The 14,187-nt window shown below is 38.9% G+C and overlaps 1 protein-coding gene across 7 annotated transcripts in view; it reads right to left on the bottom strand.

Annotated features, from left to right (window-relative positions):
• The window catches only part of PIK3CB (phosphatidylinositol-4,5-bisphosphate 3-kinase catalytic subunit beta), a 191,717-nt gene that overhangs the window by 130,496 nt on the left and 47,034 nt on the right, over window positions 1-14,187 (bottom strand). For 6 of the 7 annotated variants that reach the window (XM_048863851.2, XM_048863850.2, XM_048863847.2 and 3 more), the window contains one exon: window positions 884-1,002. The exons of the other annotated variant lie outside the window; for it this stretch is intronic. The gene's annotated coding sequence lies outside the window, so the exon portion shown is untranslated. The remainder of the gene's footprint in view (window positions 1-883; window positions 1,003-14,187) is intronic. 7 annotated transcript variants of the gene reach the window in all.

The raw sequence follows: 14,187 nt of genomic DNA, 5'->3' as shown, positions 1-14,187 counted from the left end.
TGACTGGAATTGATATGAGCAAGCACTTGAAGAAGAAATATCGTTACCAAAGCATGGAAAGCATTAATGGTCCATACATAGGTGTCAGCAATCCAAAGTGTCTCTCAAATGGAACAATACTTAATGAAATACCAAACAGGGTGGTTACAAATGACAGCTATAAATACAAATTGGGTCACTTTATCTTAGACTATGCTGGTGACTATGGCTCTGAAATATCCATATACAATCCAGAAACAGCTAGATATCAGGATGAGTTTGGATTCTATTATATTTCTGAACCTCAGGTCAGGCTTGAAAAACAAAAAGTAAAAAAATGAATCTCTAAATGAGCCTGCAGAGGCTGGTATGTTGCCAGTTCTATAAGCAAACCACCCAGGATTTACAATTCATACTTTACTATCCAATTTTCTTTAATACTATTTTATTTCCCATGTTGCCAAGAAGTGGAACATATGTATAATTAGGGAAAACTGTCGTTTATGATGTAAGTATTACAGCTTCAAATTCAATATCAGATGCAGGCAGAGTTATTAAAATGACCAACAGGTTTTAGGCATATAGCTATCATGTCTTCTCTAGACCACTACCTGTTCATAACCATACACACAAAGAATGCCTGGGAGCTTAGACAGAAGCAGCAGCTATCTCAGTTCACAGGACAGCAATTACCAATGAGATAGCAATGTCCTCTCCAATGATCTTATAAAAAGATTTCACTGGTGCTTTTGCACTCTGACATGTAGATCATTTGACCTCTATAGTATTTTGTAGAACATCGCTCCACACTAATACACTAATGACACACTAAACTGCCATAGACAAGATTTTTTAAAAAAATCTAACAAACAAAATTAAAGAAAGACTTCACAGTGATACTTACTTCAGAGATGTGCTCCTGTTTCAGTGTCACTTGACAATGAATTTATTTTTGTTAAGCATAGTTTCCTTGTAATCGCTACTGTTTTCTCTGAAGACTTTGTGCGATGATCCAAAAGTGACCTTAAAAACCAAAGCCAAAATAAAAAAAGCTGAGTAAATCTTGACAGAATGTAATTAAACAAATTAAAATCTAAATTATTTGTCATTTTATGTGCTCCATAAATTCTCAATGAAAAAATGCCACAGATTAACCAGCACATTTCCGTTCTTTTCACATACTGTACAAGAATATAAATGTCACACAGTCTAGTACAGCATTTCTCAAATGCGGCCACCATGGCTGCATGAGGCCACAAGGCCCTGCAGACACAGCCTCCTGGGTTGTGATTGGCGGGAAGGGGGCAAAGTAGCAGCCCTTTCCTCTCCCTGTTGCTCCTGGATGCACAGCCTTGGTGTTGGTTGCTGGGGCCACCAGCAGAGTTGGGTCCTGCCCTCCTCTGGAGACACCTGGGGAACAATGCGGGAGCAGCAGGCAGCCAATGAGTTCCCACCTTCCCAGAGGCAGTGAGGCTCAGGCTTTGGGCTTCAGCCCTGGGGTGGGCTCACATTCAATTTGTGATCCACTATAAGGATCTGGAGGTTCAGGAGTACTACTGACTAGCCAGTTATTTCCAATTTTGTAGTTGTGTGTTTGATTTTTCCTTCCGAAGTGCAGTGTTTTGCCATTCTCTATTGATTTTCATCTTGTTGAATTCAGACCAATTCTCCAATTTATCAACAAATGCCCTTTTGAATTCTAATCTACTCCTCCAAAGTGCAAATGACCCCTCCCAGTTTGGTACCATTTGCAGATTTTATAAGCATATGTTTCATGCCATTATCCAAGTCATTGATCAAATACAGGAACCAGGACAGACCCCACGGGACCCCACTAGACAAATCCTCAATTTGACAGCAAACCATTGATAACTACTCTTTGAGTGTGTCTTTTTAACAAGTTGCCTACCCACCTTACAGTAATTTCATCTAGACCACATTTCCCTAGTTTGTTTATGAAAATGTCATGTGGGACCATGTCAAAAGCCTTACTAAAATCATGACACACTGCATCTTACTGTTTCCACAAATCCACTGGGTCAGTAACTGTCAAAGGAAATTAGATTGGTTTGACATCATTTGTTCTTGACAAATTTATGTTGGCTATTACTTAAAACTCTAATATCCTCTTGGTGCTTGCTAACTCTTAATAATTTGTTCATGTATTGTTCAGATATCGAAATTAGGCTGACTGTTCTCCTTTTTCAGTGTAGGAATCATGTTTGTCTTTTCCAGTTCTCTGGGACCTCACCCCTCCTCCATGAGCTCTCAAAGATAATCACAAATGGTTCTGAGGTAGCTTCAGCTAGTTCCTTAAATACCCTAAGATTAATTTCATCAGGCCATGCTGACCTGAATACATCTAACTTATCTGAATATTCTTTAACCTGTTCTTTCCCTATTCCAACTTGTGTTCCTTCACCCCCGTTGTTAATATTAATTGTGTTAAGCATCTGGTCACCATTAACCTTTTTAGTGAAGACTGAAGCAAAATACACATTAAACACCTCAGCTTTTTTGGTGTCATCCATTATCAGCTCTTCTTCTCCATGCTAAGTAGAGGACGTACACTTTCCTGTGTCTTTCTCTTACTGCAATATACTCTTCTTGTTGCCCTTTATGTCCCTGGCTAAGTGTAACTCATTTTGCACCTTAGCCTTTCTGATTTTGTCCCTGTATGCTTGTGCTATTCTTTTACATTCATCCTTAGCAATTAGCCCACATTTCTACTTCTTGTACAATTCCATTTTGATTTTCAGATCATTAAAGAGTTCTTTATGGAGTCATATAGGTCTCTTACTATTCTGCCTGTCTTTCCTTTGTATGGGGATGGGTTGCTGCTGTGCCTTTAATATTATCACGAGAAAATGCCAGCTCTCCAAACTCTTTTTTCCCCTTAGATTTTCTTCCCATGGGGACCTTACCTAACAGTTCTCAGAGTTTGTTGAAGTGTGTTTTTTTTATTCCATTTTCCTTATTCTGCAGCTTTCACTCCTTCCTTTCCTTAGAATCATGAAATCTATCATTTCATGATCACTTTCACCCTAATTATCATTGGGTTTCAGATTCACTACCAATTCCTCCCTGTTAGTCAGAATCAAGTCTAAAATAGCTGTCCCTCTGGTTACTTTCTCCACCTTCTGAAACAAGAAGTTGTCCCCAGTACACTCTAGAAAGTCACTGGATATTTTGTATGTTTGCTGTACTACTTTACTAATACATGTCTGGGTAGTTAAAATCCCCCTTTATTACCAGATCTTGTGTTTTGGATATTTGTGTTCTCTTGATTTGGTGATCCACAACAGATGTCTACTATGACATCACCCCGGTTTCTCTTTCCCCTTCCCCTCCCCCCACATTTACATTTACCCAGACACTTTCAACTGGTTGGTCTCTTATCACCTTCTAGACCTCAGAACAAATGCACATATTCTTGATGTTTAATGTAACACCTTTTTTCACCCCCTGCCTGTCTTTCCTGAACAATACACCCCACTACACCAATATTCCAGTCATGAGATTTATTCCATCAAGTCATAATTTAGTTTACGTACTAATATTTCCAGTCCTTTATTCTCTATATTCCCTGTATTTGTGTACAGACATCTAAGATGGTGAACAGATTTCCCCTACTATTTTCCCTCTTGTGGTTCCTATGACTGTACTATAATTTTCCATTTCCTCCCACCCTCCCCTAGATGGATACACAAGACTGTAAAGAAGCATCACCTCCCGTAGGTGGGTGGAATGTTGTGTGATCTGGACAGAGCCTTGGCTCCAACCCCAACACACCAGGCTGCATAACTGCACCAGCATGCTAAATTAAATAAATTAAGAGAACATTTGAGGAAACACTTTTCTGAGTAGGTGACTAATCTGCATTTAACAACTTTTTTTAAAAAAAAGTGTATGATAATATGAAGCCATATAATCCTCTCCCACCATAAAACCTAAAGAGAGGGGCTCACAGAAAGATAATCTCTGCAACAATCCTGATTAGGAGACCAGAGCCATATGTACACAGAGGTCCTGTAGCTCCACCACAACTCTGGCTTTGAAGACCCTACCTCCAGCACAGCCCTCCAGACCCCTATCCTCCAGCCTGTCTAGTCATCTCCCGCCTTCCCCCTCCCCTTGACCTCCAGTGCAGACTTCAACTCTATTCAGCAACTTCTGAGGCAGTGAGAGGGGGAGAATGGGGGTAAAGGGGAAGTAACTGAGTACTCCAGTATGAGTGGAGATAGCTATAAGCAGAGGAAGGCTAGAAGAATGTGGTATCTAATAAGCTTTTTTTTGCTCTTCTTCTGTTTCTCTCTGCCTGCCTGTCATTTTGAAGAGTGGAGAGCTGTGTGGGTGAAGCCAAGGTTATCACGATGCCAGAGAAGTAGTGAGACAAAGGCAGAGACTTCAGGTATGCTCTGTTGTAAGGACGACTGCCATCCTGATATCCAGGAGCATCCTAGGAGAGGAAAATAAGCAGGGTGGATTGATTTAAATCAAAGCAATTTAAATCACTTACTTTAATCATGATTTAAATCAATAGGAAAGAAACTTTGATTTAAATCATCAATTTTGATTGCATTGCATTTGTACTTTAGTTATTTTCCTAAAGAAAAGTTGACTCATCAGCTGGTAACCATAAAAACATGAGTTGCAACTAAATATAGCCTTTTCACTAAATTTGGTCCTTCTTTTGCTAACCAGTGAGAGAGAGAGTCTATACACATTTATTTAAGCCATTATCTAGCTTAAACTCACATTTATATAGATTGTTAAATTTCACTTTTTTTAATGTTAGAAAATGGTGAATGATGCATTTCTTATTTACTACGTGATTAATTTTTACTTGCAATTTGTGTCAAACTATTTATCTAGCAATTCAATTAAAAATGCATAAAGCACTATTTAATATTTTTATTAAATAAACCTACCTTAAATGTGCTTGATGCATAAGAAAAAAGTTTTATCAAAACATGTTTTGCATTTAAAGCTAACTGATTTAACAAACAAAGGAAGTATCTGTAGTTAGTACATTTAACTGATTATTTCTGGTCGCTGCATAATTAGAACTAGTAGATCTCATCCTCTCACACTTAGTTTTTATTCATAGATGGCAAGAGGAAAAAAACCTTTTCTGCATTTTCAACTCTCAATTGGTTTCTTAACTTTGAACGAACTAGTCATTGGGTTAAATTAAGTGAATAAACTACTCCTCTGCACCTGCAGAAGAGTACACTGCTGTTTAAAGCTAATTTAGCACTTCACCAAATGCTGGTTCCAGCTATTTAGCCAGACACTTCCAACACTTCAGTGATTTGATGTTCTTCAAAAATTGGCAGCAAACAAGTATGGCTTAATATTATTTTTTTGTATTTAATTTAAATTATTATAATAGATTACAATACAATTAGGCTTTACCATAAGTTGTCAATTTCAAATAGGTTTTTAATTTAAATTTAAAAAGTGATTTAAAGTAAAATAATCTGATTTTTTAAATAAAAAAAAAAATTATCCACCCTGAAGATAACTCACTATTGAAGATTTGGGATAGATGTCCTAGGCCTGAGAAAGACTGTGGAGCTATTTAAATTTAACCATAAAGAAGTTTCATGATGTATATGTCCATTTTACAAAATTAAAAGATTTTTTGAGCTCTGATAGATCAGAGTTTCTCTTAATTTGCTTTTTATTTATTCACAATTATATTTGCACCTATCATTACTAGGCACAATTACAACAGTCAGAGGAACAAACTCAATTAAAAATAAAAAGCATACTATAACCAGAGAATTCCTAAATGACCTTTATGTTCCATAAGAGCAAATGCCTTTGATATGTTTGAAGAAGTCTAGTTCACAAGTAAAGGTACGTGATTGACTGTAGCTGATGACTTTCCACAATTCTTCATTCTGATTGCTCTTTTGTGAGCACACTACTACATGCATGCTCTTGTTTGAAGAAGGCAGCCAAAACTCCGAAACAACTTTCCTCTGCATACACAAGTTAAAATTTGTAACACCAAACTGATCTGGACTACTTAGTTAACATTTTCAAGTAAGTACCAGGTGAACATACCTACTGTTCTATGTTTTTTGGAATTTCCAGATGCCTTTCCAAACAAAACAAAAAACAAAACAAAACTCAAATAAATTCCTCTGGTCTCAAGTCTTGAAGACATGGGCATGCTATTAATTACATTACAGGACTAAATGCAAGTGCTGTTGAAGCCCAGCAGATAAGTTTTTAATCACACATTACCTTTTATTGCATCAACAAGCTTTCAAACCATAAAGGCCCTTTATCAGGCTAGTGAAGAGCTTTCAAACAGGTTCTGCTGCAATCCAACAAATTGTATGAATTCACAACAAGCACTTTTGCCTGAAGAGCAAGAGCAGTAGTAGCCACACTGCAGTCCCTTCTCCCCCACATTAAGCCGTTGTGAAAGTTAAGCAAAAGATAAATCTAAGGGGGAAAAGTTAAAACTACTCCGGAGCCAAAAAGAAAAGATCTTTTAAAAAGTGTTCAAGTCTAGGAAATAATGTAATTTTTGGCAGCTAATAAATTCCATTTATTAAAGTTCAGCTCCTTAAATACTAAAGTATGCTAAAAGTTCTATCACAGCTGTAAGGAAAAGATATTAATTCCACCACAACTAAAAAGTAGACATTTATAAAATCACTATTTCAAGAATGTCTAGAAGTCCCAATCTATTTAAAATAGAAATCCACAATTTTAAGAAAGGAAAAAAAGATTTTGAACAGCCAGCCTAACAAAATGTACCTGTAAACGGAAAGTCAAGCGGTGTTGTTGTTGTTCTCTGGCCTATGTATCACCATCAGTAATAAAGATGCTACAAACGAAACAACACTAGCAAATTCTATGTTTTGATCTAAGTCATAGAAGAATCCTGCTCACACTGAGTTTTATCGATTCTGTAGTTCTAAAACATCGAATTTGTTGTTAAAGCAAACAAAAAGTATGACTGAACGCACATGGATCAAATCAGGTGAGTAAAAACACCCTTTTAACGGTCACTTTTCCGACCATAACCACACACTGAAATCAGGCAAGAACTGCTCTTTTTTTTCTGTAGTTCCCTCTTTCACATGTTTAAAGGAAGTACTTTTATACCACGTGAACATACTTATTGCTTAATATACCTCCAAAATATCTCTTATCACTACTATTTTGCAAACTTTTGGGGGGGGGGGAAGGGAAAGAGGGTTAACTTTCTGTTGCAATCTCCTCACATGGGGCCCAATCCAAAGCCCACGGCAGTTATCAGGAGTTTCTCTGTATTATGTCAGTGGGTTTTGGATTAGGTCCTATGCTACATCAGACTCTGACCCAGTTTACTTGCTTCATCTGTAGTTCTGCAAATATTTTACCCATTACATGCTAACTTTTTTCAAAATGAAGCTATTACTACTTTCTGTTCCCTGAAATCTCTTCCAGATAGGAAAAACTGAGTAATATAGACTAACACACTGATTTTCACTTCCTCACCACGTTTCAGTTAACATACTGTATGTTTAGTTCCCTAATTTTCTTTTTGTTGTGAGGGTTTGATGTACATAAAAACACATTAGAAGAGCCAAACTGAAAAAAATAATTTTGTGTCCAAATAATCACGTTACTATAATTATCCTTTCCTGTGAAGTTGCTAATAACTGCACTCTAGTAATCAAGTTTTCATGTAAAAAATCATCTGTAACCATAATGGTTGTTGAAATAACTTTCAAAATGTGCACTAAAGGTAGATTCAGCTATACATCAGATTAACAGCATGAAATACTTCAGAAAAATGTGAACTGCTGCTATCCTGAACTATGCTGCAGTGTAGTTTTATCTCTGACAAGTACAATTTAAATACCAAAAATCAACTATTCCGCTGCTGATACTTCAGCAGAAGCATCAATGGCTAACCCCATCATTGTTGGACATAGCTTTGGATATAAATGTGAAGTGCTATAGGTCAGCTAGTCACTGACCTTGGTTGCTGTTATTGGGAATGAAGAATTCTAACACCCACTAACAAGTGTAAAGTCTCCTTAGGACTACCTCCCAAATGCCAAAAAACAAAACCTTTTATGGCTGGGTGCTAAATGCATCAAGCATCAAAACCTTCAGCTTTTTTCTTCTCTTCTACTCCCCCCAGCTTTTTTCCAATATCATAGAGCCTCTAGTATGTCACACCATGGTGCTGAAGAAAATAAATTATTACCTACTGTGACATTGCAGTCCATATGTTTTATGGAAATATGCTTATGAGTGTAAATATAACATAACTGGAATATTCTTTATGCAAAAGGTTTCTTGTAAGGTATCATTACAAAGCTTATAATCTACTGAGTGTGTGAGGAAAGGACTTTTTCCAGAAGTATCACTAGGCAATGCATGTTCCCCTGTCATTCTCGTGCACACAGAGTTGAGGGTATAAAAGAGTTGTGGCCACCACCTCATTCTCCATTCCTTCGGACGGCTTACTAATACCTGAAGTTGCAGGGGAAGGAGGAGGATTGCACAACACATCTCACAGAACAACAGTTACTGCACAGACAGATAACTTTTTTCTCCTTCAAGTGTCTGTGCACACATATATTTCACTCACCAGTAGTTTCCTTGCAGGTGATGGGACTTCAGATTACTTGAAGGGAAACAGCAGGGCTGACTTCTGAAGTTGGCATTGTCCTGGGAAGATTCAGTGACAGCATATTGTCTAGAAAAGGTCAATACCAAGGACCACACAAATGTCCATCACCACTATGTTACTCAAGATAGCTGACCAAACGGAATGTGCTATTACTCTCAGAGGAGAAACCTTTGCTAGATTATAACAGAGTTGGTTACAGTAAGATATCCAGTGAGATATACACTGGTTGTAACCGGTTGCCCTTTACTTCTTTCACCAAAGCCTAAAAAAGTCTAGCAGATGATCTGAGAACATTTTGTGTTGTCCAGATAGAAGGATAGAGAGCCCTCCAAACGTACAAAGAAAGACGCTTCTCTTGGGTTTGCTGGAATGGGGTTTCTGAAAAAACATTGGAAGATGAATGAACTGAGTGAGGTGAAATGCAGATACAATCTTAGGCATAGACATAGGATATCACCTAAGAGAAACCTGGTCTTTGTGAAATGGCATGAAACAGGGGGTTCACAGCTAGCGATGCCTGGAGCTCCAACACCCGTCGTGCAGAAGTAACTAACTGCTACCAGAAATGCAGTTTTCATTTGATAGCAAAGATAAGTAAGATGTTGCTAAAGGTTCAATGGGGAACCCATTAAACTCTACAGAACCAAATGCAGGTCCCGTGAGGGTACTGGATCAGACACATGAAGGTACATATGAACAATGCTCTTTAAAAAAAAAGAAAAAAAACCTAGATACCAAGAGATGCAAAAAAAGACAGAAAAATCTATCTACTGGTAGACGTATTGCAGAAATGGAGACTAAATGCACCCTCACTGAACCGATGGAGAGGCCAGACAATTTCAAATGAAGTGAAGTCTCTATTATATGCCTAGTTTCCATATTTCGCGGTGACAACTTGTGAGACTCAGCCCATGCTAAGAACCATTTCCATTTTGCTGCATAATTGGCTCTGTTTGTGTCCTTCCTGCTGCACACCAAAATGGCTTGGACATTCTGTGAGTACTCTTCCCTCACTGCTCAACCAGAGATCATCCACACTGTGAGGTAAAGAGACTATAGGGTAAGGTGCAGTATATCGGCTTGGTTATGATACACAAGGTCAGTACTGCCTTGTCCAGGCTGGTTCTATGAGGATTAACGTTGTTTTGTCTCTTTAGCTTCCTGATCACCCTCAGAATTAGAGGGACAGAAGGAAACGCATACATCAGAAGACCTGACCAAGGGAGAAGGAAGATATCTGTCAAAGAATCTGGAGCAGAATTTCCTGCATTTGCTCTTCAGATTGGTTGCAAAGATGTCTATTACTTGAAAGAGCAGATGTGGAAGGTCTGTGTACTGATGCCTCAAGACGGTTTAGGAAGTTCCTACTGAAGAAAACTGCAATAGTATTCATCACTCTCTTTAGCAAGACATTGTTCTTTATGCACAAGTTGCCTACATGGATCATTTCTTGGCATAATTGATTAGATCTCAGATCTCTCTGCCTGTTCAGATAAAACAGTGGTGTTGTCAATAAACACCTGAACCCCCTCCTCCCCAGTTTCTGATGGTGGAAACTAACATCTCAAAAGCTCTCTGAATGATTCAAAAGGCCAGTATATTTATATGTAAGGCCCAGAAGGTTTTGCTCCAAAGTGCCTAAGCCTGAAGCTGACCCAGGTGGGCTCCCCAACCTTTGGTGGAGCCATCCATTACCAGAGTCACAGTTGGTTCTGCTGGCAGGAAGGGAATACCCTTGCGTACATTTTGAGGGCCCATCCACCAATTCAGAGACTGAAGCACTCAAGCAGGCACACAAATCAACATGTACACAAAATGCCTGTTTAGGCAATATACCATGTGGATCCAGGTCTGAAGAGGACACCTGTGGTGAAGTCTGGTATGTTAACTCACATACTTGGACGAGGTCATGTGACCCAATAGCTGCACACAAACCCAAGGACATCAGTATTGTTGTGATTGGAGGATTTTGGACAGAGACACTATGGACTGGAATCTTTCCATTGGAAGATGAACCACACTGGCTGTACAGTTTAGATCTGTCCCTATGATATTTATTATTTGTGTTGGTTGTAACGTCTATTTGTCTATATTTAATTTTAGACCAAGACGAGAAAAAAAGGATGTCCGATGAGCAAGATGCTGTTTTGGACGTGGGAACCTGATCTTTTCCAAATTAGCCAACTGTCCAGATAAGGAAGTATTTGAATCTCTGAATGGCATAGAGGAGCTGCTATTATTGCCGTATATTTGTTGAACGCCTCTGGGGCAATGGATAGACTGAAAGGCAGTACTGTGTACTATTAGTACACATTGCCTGTCGTGAATCGAAAATACTTTCTTTCTCTGGCCAGGATAGATTGCCACATTAAAAGTACACATCCTGCAGACTGAGAGCATATCAATCTCCCATCTCCAAGGAAGGGATAACAGATGCTAGGGTAACCAGGAAGTAGAGGCAAGAGAAGCCCCCCTTGCTCTCTGTTGGTAAGGAACCTCCTCAACTGCTCTCAGATCCAAGAGAGACTGTACACATTGTATACTAATATAGCCTCATGAGAGAAGTCCCTGAAAAAGGATGGTGAAGGGGAAGAATATTAATTGGAAAATATATCCCTCCTTCACACTGCTAAGAACTCGCCTGCCTGAAAAAATTTCTGTCCATGGAACGTAAAAGGAAGATAGATTCTCCAAATAGGGGGTGGATGTCTAAAATTGGAGATGATTTACAGTTATATGCTGTCCTCGACTGTGATGTAAAAATGATTGTTTTGAAGCCAGTGAGAAAGGCCTGTTATGGATGAGGCCGACGGGCGACACCTAGGATGGTTAGATCTCGGATTTAGAAACATCCTGAGTGTAGTAAGGGCTGTACTGAGCATGTGTTTCCTCTTCATCACTCGGATGTAGACCTCCAGTGAGCGAAGAACTGCCCAAGAATCTTTTAATGTGCACATGGCATCATCTATCTTCTGAGAAAAAAGCTCATTGCCCTCAAATTGCAAGTCTTCTACTGTATTTTGTAGTTCCCTGATATACCAGAGGCCTGCAACCAAAACCAATGCCTCATCAAGATGGCAATCACCACTGAACACAAAATTGTGAGTGTAGATCCAGGTTCACATTTTAAAATTTTGTATTGCACCATTTGTTTTCACCACTCTCATTTCTCGTTAAATATTTATTCTTTCTTAAATAAATCCATTTTTGTTTTAAGTGCTCAGAAGTGCTGTGTGGTTTGCAGAAGCAGTGGTTTAAGGCAAAAGTGGGGTATGCTGTACCTCTCAGTGCAAAGGATCTGGAATTTCTGTGACTAACCAATGTCAGGGGCCGGATATCACAAGGAAAGGACTCAAAGAAGCTCATGACTGGGTTGTACCTATTGTCAACCTGAAAGACAAAGTAAGGGTGGCATAGCCCACAGAGGAGTGCTTGAGTAGCTGAAAGGCGGGTGGTGTGCAGGAATTCACATCCAGCTACCACAAGAGCGCCACTCCCTCTTACTGCAGGCAGAGGCTAACAAGGTGACTCCCAGTCCTGGATACTCCAAGAACCATCCCGGGGGGAAAACTGTCATTTGCCACAAGAATGGCTTGCATCATCGACAGCACCAACAGCAGAATTAAGCATACAGCTGCTGGAACTAGTACAAGATCTGAAGGTGCCATGGTCAAAGATCTCCCTGGTAAAAGAGAAGGCACTGGTTTCAATGGTCCTACCAGAGTCCACAGCACTGCCTCATACAGTGTCAGTGAGTACTGATGCTTATGACCAGACCTCTATTTGGCAATGGAAGACCTTTTTAATCACCTTTTTGTGAGATGAAGAGTGTGGCTGATCAATCTCAGATGGTTTTGAATGCTTTGAGGAGGCCACAGGTGAGAAAAACTATTGACATTTCTCACCCAAAACTGGCTTCAGAGCCATAGCAGCTGAAGGGGCACTCCTTATGGAGGAACATTCTGCTCTCTCATGGTCAGGGTCAGGCCCTGAAGAGGGACGCTTCTCAGACTCCTTTTCTACAGACTACCTATACGCTGTTCGCCATTTCTCACACACACAAAGCAACAACAAGTCTCTTTCCCAAAGCTGTCAACATTCTGTGACAGTTAGTGAAACAAAAGGAGCTCCAGTTAACACAATGTGATTGGAAATCTATTACATATTTAACCTTCTCAGAGTTAAAATTATAGACAAATCATTTCCACCATCAACCTAAAAAGACACTGTATTTTTTCACTGAATCCCAATATTTGGAAACTAAAAATTTTAATGAGTTTCCTTTAGAAAAATAAAAATAAAAATTATTACAAACATGGAAAGGAGAAACAGAATAGCTCAACAAAGGCAAAAAACCAACAAGGCCCTAATCATCCAATTGTTCTTTATATATTTGCTTTTACACCTACTCAAAGACACAGAAAATCTCAGAATGACCTCCTGATATTATATAACCTAAGAGGCATGAGCTCAATAAAGTGCACTTCTGCAATATTTCTTCAATTAATAATAGTCTTACATTATATGGCCTTTCATGACAGACTGTTCATGTCAAACATTAGCACTCGCCACTATGCGGTAGCAAGTATCAAGGAATTTTGCACATCTGTTAAACTGGAACACAGAACTTTAGTTATTCACTAAAGGTTAACCAGCAAGTCACCGGGCCAAGATCAAATATAAATTCTGCTCCCATCAAAACTTAACTATGTTTTATTTCTGACAGCTGCCAGAACCCAGTCTGAGTTCAACATACCAGAAATGAAACAATAATAGTGCCACTATTATTTCCTTTGGCACTGTGCATCCCAAACGTAATCTAGTAACTTCTCCCTACTAATTAGATCCCTTTACTGAAATCCAGTAATTTGGACAGAAAGTGTTCCATAAATGCAGCCTGGTCTGAAGCTTTCTTCCTAAATAAAGAGTCTAAATACCTACACACCTCTAATCTTTAAGGGAAGTCTATAAAGTCATATGAATACAGAATACGATTAATTTACTCTGCAAGGCTGTTCTCTGAGAAACTGCAACCAAAGTCTGTGTTTTAAAAGATGATCTGCAAAGGAAAAAAGAAATAGGCTTTATGTCCTTTTTTCATTTAGGGACACTAGATTATTTTAATGTCAATTTGCAGCAGATTACCCAGAAAATCTGAGCTCTGATTTGTTAAGACAACTAAGCATAAGACAGCTAAGTTTCCTGACCAGTGAACCTCAGTTCTGACTTGGCCCTCCACAGGTAGATCCATCTCCTTGCCGTTCAATCTTTGACCACTCTGCTGACCTGACAAAAAGGTGTGAATTTTGATATTAGATACATACCTACTACAAACGGATTTGAGACCAGCACCTATTTTTCATTCAGACAGTTAATAAGTGGCCCTGACTTTTGGTCATTACCGGGTTGGGGTTGATTTGAACTGATCACCTAGAGATTTGAGAGACCATGTTCCGTTCCATTCCATCCCCTCAAGCATTTCAATCCCCAAAGAGCGGTTTTAAACACTAAAACTGGTATTTCAAATGATCAAACAGATGGTGGAAAACCAAAGA

This window comes from Caretta caretta, chromosome 9 (assembly GCF_965140235.1).
Source record: "Caretta caretta isolate rCarCar2 chromosome 9, rCarCar1.hap1, whole genome shotgun sequence".
Lineage (NCBI taxonomy): Eukaryota > Metazoa > Chordata > Testudines > Cheloniidae > Caretta > Caretta caretta.
Note: the sequence above shows the minus strand (reverse complement) of the source record. Positions and strands in the feature narration are given on the sequence as shown.